An 8,304-nucleotide genomic window follows, 5' to 3' on the forward strand; every position below is an offset into this window, starting at 1 on the left:
CAGCTGAAACACTGAGAGCCTTTAAATCTCAATTTATCACCCTGGTTAGAGTTGCTTATGGCTAAATTAGGGTTAGAGTGGGTTTGATGTCTTTGATGTTTTTAATGTTTTTATCTTTACTTTTTATCTATTTATTAACTACTTTTTATTTCTCTTTCTCACTGTTTTCGTTTTAATGATGTAAAGCCCCCCGGAAAATGTAAAAAAAAAAAAAAAAAAAAGGCCTGGGAAATTGCCACAGTGTGGTGTAAAAATATGTATAGTAATTAGGTTTTGGCTAAGGTGCTAAGGTACAGGCTCCTAGTTGCAACATTTAAAAAAAAAAAAAATTTTAATCGACCTGACCCAGAACTTTGTCACCATCTGACAATAAATTTAAAAAAATTTACTACGTGATGTTTTTACTCAGTTTTATAGGAAAGTGCTTCTCAAGAAACAAAAAATAAATATTATTGAAAACAAAAAACAACAACCATCTGACGGAGTTGACCCAGAACTGAAGGTGGTGACAAACTAGGGAGTAAAACGAAAAACTTGATAAATGTGAAGTAATTCAATTTATGTAAAATATATTAAAATGAATTAATTGCACATTTAAGTGAGATTTGTCAACAATTTCACTGAAAGAGTCAGAAAAACTCTGAATGGGATTGACAAAAAGCCAAACTACCTCAATTTATATGATGTTATTCTGAAGGAGGCCATATTGTAGCTCGTCAGGTCCATGAAATCTTTACATTATACCAAAATTAAGCTCTTATTTCGCAAAATTTCATCAAATTTTTATAAATTGTCAGTTATGGTGTTGACACATCATGGTTGTGACAAACAACTTAGGAATAAAACAGAAGAAAAAACTAAAGAATAACTTAAGCTAACTGGAGCTAACTAGCCCTCCTAGCAAAGGAAGAGAAAAGACGACGTCATGGGGTCCTCAGAAGTTCTGGTGCCCCTCAATAATGCCTGATTTTTATTTTTATTTTTTTTACATTCTTTTCATTTCTGACGGTGTTGACAAAAACTAGGGACAAAGTTTAATGGAGCTGGAAAATATATTACACTACAGAAACTGAATTTCTCTGCTTTGTTTCAGTTTGAGGCTCCAAAGTTGATGATGTGAGATGCAGCGCCTGAAAGTTTCTACTGAGGTTTGCACTCACATGCCTGGATTCAGAGTACAGACCATGACACCACAGAACCCATGATGACCTTTAGTGAACACCTGTGATGAACAGAACATGCAAAATTTGTTTTTGTCTGGTTTCGAACCAAAGACCTTTTGCATGTGCAGCAAACATGAGAACCACTAAACAGTCCATAAACTAAGCCTGAGATCAAAAAAATGATGCAAGATGTCAGGATCAGAGAGAAGTGGATCTACTGAGACTTGAACTCTGATCACTGGATTCAGAGTCCAGAGTGCTAACTGACCATTACACCATAGAACCACCTGGTGGTGGTTTAAGTAAAGTAGCCTAGATTTCAAAGATGCCTACAATGTAGTCAATTGGCAAATGAACCGTCATGAAAGAGGAAGGCTCTTGTTGTCTCACTGCACCCTAAGAGATGCATAACCTCCAAAAACTGTTTGTCTGGTTTCGAACCAGAGACCTTTTACTTTTTACAATTTGTTGATGATTCATATTTCTAAATAATAGTTTTTTTTTACTTTCTATTCTAATATTATTTCTTTCATGTTTTTCAAGTTGCATTGGTGCTTTTAGTTAACACTTCCAAATTAATGTAATTATTTTATTCATGATGATTCAGCCTGAACACCTGACATTGTAACTGAATGGGATGTTTTTAATGTAATCCCTGCTCGGCTCATGGCGGTTGCAATGACAACAGCTGTGCTTCACCCCTGGTAAAAGGGTTATTTTACCTTGCGCCTGTGTTTTAACATTACTTGCGCCTTTGCCTTTTACAAATTTCAGGAGTCATCACATACAAATGTAATTTCTGAATGTTCAATTAACGACAAACTTGGACTAATTACTCGTTCGTCTGTTAATGTACGTCATTCACAACAAAGATCAAATACGGTAAATGTGTTTCATTACAGACAAATGGATTCAACGGAGATAATTATGTGAAATTAAATTAATTGTCTGGTGTTCTCTGGCATCTCTTTGAGCTCAGAGTCTGAGAGGCTTTTCCTCCATAAAACTACTTTTTTGTTTTTTCTCACATCTTTGCGTTCGTCTTTTTACTATAAATCTGTGAACTGGTCAGTGAAAAGATGCAGCGCTCTAGAGCATCTTTATTATCGTAAAACAACTTTCTATTTTAATGTGAAGAACAGAAATAGTAAATATTTAGTATGATGTTCATATTGCGCATGTCTAACAGGTGATCTTTTCTTTATATTTTTGGGAAAATCTTTATTTTTATTTCAATAATTATATTTAAGTTCAGATATATTTTTTTCTTTTTATTTCAGCTCAATATATCAGAAGTGATGTTTAATACAGAGTTTAGTATTTTTAATACAGACTTTAGTATTTTTACAATATATTTAATTGCTTCATGATGAACAGAGTCGCTTTCAAAAGTTGCGTAATACCGCTTGGTAAAGGTAAGAGCTTTAGATTTTCAATTATATATCATTATTTATTTCAAATTATTTTGTTTTTTATTATTATTTATTGTTAATTTATTTGTGTTGTAATTTTTTCTAAATAATAGAGCCATAGTCAAAAGGGTCAAAGTTCAAATGGCCGTTATTAAGAAAGGAATTCCCATAATCCATCACAAATTATCGAGTTAAAATTGGGAAAGAGGGCGGGTCCCGCCCTTTGTGCTCCAGACTCATATTCTCAGATTCATTTGCAGACATTTCCTTTTCTTGCACGACGGGGTTGTTTAAGTAGGTATTTCATGGTATATTTTCAGTAATAAGGAAACGTTTTTATTGTGTTTTAACCGACCCTGAGTTGAAGGCCGTGCAAAATGCGGCCCATCTCGCCTCAGTAAGTATATCAGTTGCTATCTAATTTTAAAAAATACTATCTTCAGAAGCTTTTCTAGTTTTAAGTAGTTCAAATTACAGCAGTTCTTTTTTATATATATATATAAAACATAGCGTAGAAGTTTTAGGACGGAGAATTCCGTAAATTTCACCTGGATGTCAACTACTAAAGAAAATTGTGGGGGCAGGAGGGGCAGTTAGGACCGCCATTAGACCACGGGACAGGGGTAAGACAATTAACACCGGGGGACAGAAGAATGAAAGAAAGACGGGAAGAACGCGGTCTTAGATATTAGAGCCCACGTTTAAAGCTTTTTAAAATAATCCTTAGTTTCCTAGCCAATATGGAAGACTTCATAATTATTAAAAAGCTATAAGTTATGGTGATGTGCAGAAAACTAAAAGCAACGGAAATGATGATAACTGAAGTGCGTGGTGGAGTTTTATAAATGGTGCGTTTTGTTTTTAACGCGCATGTTGTTTATTAAAAGCCAATTGTTGCGGTTTCTGTCGTTTAGCGTTGCACCATTTCAAATGTGTGGGGCGTCAAACACTGAGGACGTCTGATACATGTAAACCTTACGGTCAAGGTCCGGTCCGTGTGGATGCGTTTAGAATTTAACGCGTCATATTCAACGTAGCTTTAAATGGGTTTCATTTAAAACTGGTTTAGTTTTAAGTAGTTACATTCTTTATTGATATCCTATAACGATGCAATAACAATATTTTGTTAAAGGCATTCATAAGTGCTTCCCTGGCTTCATACGAGTTTAACATTGAAGGCATTGACTTATTTTCATGGGAAAAATCAATCAGAGATCCGAACACAGACAACACCAGTAGCTACAGGCTAATTCTTAACAAGCTACAGGTGCTTTATTGGTGTTAGCAAGTCATCTAAAGTTTTGTTAATTTGGGGAAAAACTTTATGCAGTTCTTTGCATTTTACTTGGTTGCTGCAGGATTTTAACATGTGCGTAGCTCAGGTCTCATTCGCTGTGGCAGTTTTAAACTCAGCGGGTCCGTCTCCACGTTCATCTTGCCTTTCAATGCAACTCGAAAAAATCTGTTACAAAGTATTTGTTGATGATTCATATTTTTAAATATAGTTTTTTTTTACTTTCCATTATATTAATATTTCTTTCATGTTTTTCAAGTTGCATTGGTGTTTTTAGTTAATACTTCCTATTAATGTAGTTATTTTATTTATGGTAATAGAAAATCAATTTCTAATAGTCAATTCTTACTTTTTATTTTAAATTAATTTTTTTACAATGAGGCTCTAAAGTTGTGCAGTAGGTAGAGCTGTTGTCTTTCAGGTTTTTGGTTTTATTTCCGGTCCAGGATCTTTCTGCATGGAGTTTTTGAATGGTTAGTTCTTTCTGGGTACTCCAGCTTCCTACCACAGGTCAAACCATGACTCTCAGGTTAATTAGTTTCTTTACATTTTTCCTAGGTGTGAGTTTGTATTTTTTTACTTTCTCTGTGTTGCCCTGCAAAAGACTGGTGACCTCTCCAGAGTGTGCCCCGCCTCTTTTCTGCAATGTTAGTTGGAGAAAGGCGGATGGTTTACAATCTTTAATAATAATAGCACTCTGACTTTCTTGTCTTTATTAGGATTTTTTTTGGTAATTTTTTAAAATTATTTTCCTGCATTGTATTTTATTTGTAGTCTGCTTATGGTTTTAGCAGTTTCAATGGAGGGAGTCCTTTCAATCTTAAATTTTTAATATATTAGTCCAAAATTATGTTGAGAATTTTTAATTAAGGAAGAAAAATAAATAAACTATTTTTCAAAATGTCATTTAATTCAGATTACTTATTCTTAGAAAAACTGTTGTAGATTCTCAACTTAAACTATTTCTAAATTATTTTTACTTTTCACATATTCAAAATAATCTTACATGTAATTATGATTGTTGTTGCATTTATGATTATTTCTTTTCTTATAGTCATATGTGCTAAATGTTTTTTCTTCTTTTTATCCCACATCATTTTTACCAAGTTATTTATTTATTTGCATCTTTTACTAAAGTTACTTTCCTTTTCTTACTATTCTGGAGTCAGTTATCACACGTTTTTAATATGCGACTTTCTTAAAAGATTTCTTTATTTTCAAGATATCTTTTAAGTTGTAATTCATTTTTAGATGTTTTATTTAATTTAAACTTTTGTTCACAAACTGAGCATCTGAGTGAATGAATAGTAACAGTTGTTTAATGTGATTTATTATTTATGGAGCTTTCTTGCAGTATCGTCTATCTGATCCAGCAGCTTCACACGAAGCGATTCAGATGTCGGTTCATGAGGCTTTAAAATGTCCCTCGAAGCCCTGGAAAAGAAGGGAAGACTTCTGGGCTTTTGAACAAAAGGAAAAGCTACTGCAGCAAAAACTAACTAGCCTCAAAAACCAAGTTCAACAACTAACAGAGAAGATAGAAACTTTAGAAGTTTCTGCAGCATGTAAATGTTTAACAACTACAGAAACTCAGGCTCACTCCACTGTTCCTGGTCCAAAATTTGTTAGAGACTAATGTCAACAATGGGGTAGGGTTAGGGTTGTTTGTTAGTTTTGGTAATTAAAAAAAGAAAAGCAAAAATATGTAAATAAATGAAAACAGGAAGTGACACCATGAAAACTCGGGGAGATGTCGGAGATCCGCAAATTCGAACCTGGAGGACAAACCAGGCGGTTTTCCTCCTGAGTTTGGCATTTTATGAATTGCTTTGCAATAATTATGTAATTATGTTTGTTGTAAAATGTACAATTATTGGTTTTGTTTTGTTTACATGCATGAGTTATTTTCCACAACAAAGGCATTTTCTACATTTTCTAGCAGCTTTGAAATTATTTTCCTCATTCAAATGGCAACTGTAGAGTCAGTCATGTATTGAATATGTGATTTGTTTGTTTTCTGTGTGAAGTTTTAAGTTTTCTGTGGATGTTTTCTCCTTTTTAAACTTTTGTTCACAAACTAAGCATGTGTGACATGAAGCATTAAGAGCGGGGGAATAGTCTATATGTCAGGATTATTTCTGCTGCTGTTCACTTAACTATCAGTGTTCATTGCAAAAAATATTTTATTTTTGGTTACAGTGTCACCGGACTGATCCGGCGGCTTCTCATGAATAAAAGTATTCATGAGGCTTTCCAGCTAGAAAAAAAGTTTTTTTATTTATTTTAATAAATATATTTTCAATTGCTTTGTGTTTTGACATTGTTTTTTTCCTAAAATCTTTCAAAGAAAATTGATGCCATCAGACAAACAGAGCAGGACGAAGAGCTGGACCACTGAAAATTAATTTTATTTTCTTTAAATTAATTTGTTTTGTTAAAATCATTGTTTAATTTGTATCATTTTTATTTTACTTGTTTTTGAAAATGTGTTCTGCTTTTGTGAATGAAGTCATTTTACATTTTTGTAACATGATAAAACAAGATCAGCCCTTTATCTTGTAGTTTTGAGTGCAGTTTAGTTAAAGTTTGAGGGAAGAACTAACAGTTAAAGTTTTATATAAATATTGATGGCAGGGATTTTTTTAATGTGGTTTTATATTGTTTTGAAGTTTTGTTCAGAATTTATATTGTGCTCAAAAAATCTCTTGTTTAAAATTCACTTTTACAGAGAAATATTTTGTTATTAGAGTTGGAAGGGAAGATTTTAGTTATTCTGTTGGTTTGTTTTTACTGTTGAACAACATGGCTAACGAATGGTGTGGAGAACCCAAAGAACCAGAACCGGTTGTCATATGGAGCTGGAGGAGAGCGGGAGGAGGATTACGTTGTAGCAACGTCTGCAGAGAGTGAGAAGTGGGACAGAAAGGTTGCATCCACAAATTTAACGTGGATAGTCGTTCAAAATGGCAACATTAGCAATGTCAGGACGAGGTGGAGAACCGATGCATGCATCGTCATCTGAATGATTTTCATGAATGGGAATCGATCTGTCCGGTGAAAACGCCGTCTTGTTGACTTTTTGACATGCTTGAAGATGTTGAGTGTCTTCCCCATGTAAACTGATATGCTGTGTTTGAAGAGACCTTTTGTGACATTCTTCAGTTTTTGGATAACACGACCCTTTGTGTCCTTCTTTGCCACAGCAGGTGTAGTAGCTACATTAGTCTGCCTTTTCCTTTTCATCAGCAGACCCCTGCTTTCCTCTTTGGCCTATACATTTTTCCAGAGAAGACAAAAACTCTTCCTAGAAACCAAGTTCTTGCAGGAATCTCCTAATAGCCGGACTTTAGCCGGCACGGTCTTCTTGGGTTATTGTCTTGTGGGACATTTTATTCTATCCATCTATCCTCGTCTTCAAGGTCAGGCTGCAACGTAACTTGAACAAATTGTTTGGAATTTCCAGCGATGATTGATTTGCTCTCCACCTTTAATGTCTGATTAAATAAGTAAAATAGAGCGAACTGGAGCGGCATTATGTCTTGCTAAAGATGCAACCATGTTTTTTTGTTGTTTTTTTTTACAAACAATATACAATTGAATACATAAACGTGCTCGAGGTGCTGGAGTAACAAATCCATAAATGTTATTAGGAAAAAAAAAATAGAAAATTACAAATCAAATTCATCACTCAGGTTTACAAGTTTCATATCTTTAGAGTTGTTGCATATTTTTAAAGATTGTAAAAAACATCTTACATAACCTAAAGACAGTGAGGTTGGGTCTGTTTTTAGCTAATTTACAGGATTTATGTGGAACTTAGCCAACATAATAAGAAAATGTGATATATTCTTTCCCAGACATAGTATTATTGGAAATACCAAATAAAACATGTTTAGCATTTAAAACGAACAAGTACATTACATGTCCGGCTAAAGAAAACATTGAAATCACGCTAAAGGTTTTGCTAAACGAGCGTTCCCAAAAAAAGGTGGGTTAATGTTTCTTGTTCAACGTGACTAAAGGAACAGAGAGGATCAATATTTGGAATGTATTTTCTCAGTATTGAATTTACTGTGCAAAATTTTAAGAGATACCTCACGTACTTTGTTTGAGATAAAAAACTTTCTTGGCAATAACCATGTTTGTTCCCAATCCATATCTGAATAAAGATTGTAATAATAATTAAAGCTCCGCGGAGCCTCAAGCGGCCCTCGCAGCCAAGCGCCGCTCAGGCCTATAGCCACCGCGGATGTTCCAGCACCGCCTCCCGCCAGCCACCGCCGACGCTCGCGCGCCGTCCTCCACGCGATCCGCTTCGATGCCTTCGGCAGCGTTCCCTGGCGATGCACCCAAAATCTGGAGCAGATCGGGCCATGTAGAGAGGAGATACAGCTGTTGATTAACATAGGGGGCGCAGTGGAGTCAAATTGCAATT

The 8,304-nt window shown here is 34.6% G+C and overlaps 1 long non-coding RNA gene across 1 annotated transcript; it reads left to right on the plus strand.

The window, feature by feature from the left end:
• Positions 1-1,137: 1,137 nt before the first annotated feature.
• Positions 1,138-7,497, plus strand: LOC107834301 (uncharacterized). Its single transcript, XR_001660085.1, has 3 exons — positions 1,138-1,313; positions 6,127-6,137; positions 7,487-7,497. It is a non-coding gene; the product is annotated as an uncharacterized LOC107834301 (long non-coding RNA).
• Positions 7,498-8,304: the final 807 nt, after the last annotated feature.

Source organism: Poecilia formosa, unplaced genomic scaffold (assembly GCF_000485575.1).
Source record: "Poecilia formosa unplaced genomic scaffold, Poecilia_formosa-5.1.2 Scaffold579, whole genome shotgun sequence".
NCBI classification, from domain to species: Eukaryota; Metazoa; Chordata; class Actinopteri; order Cyprinodontiformes; family Poeciliidae; genus Poecilia; species Poecilia formosa.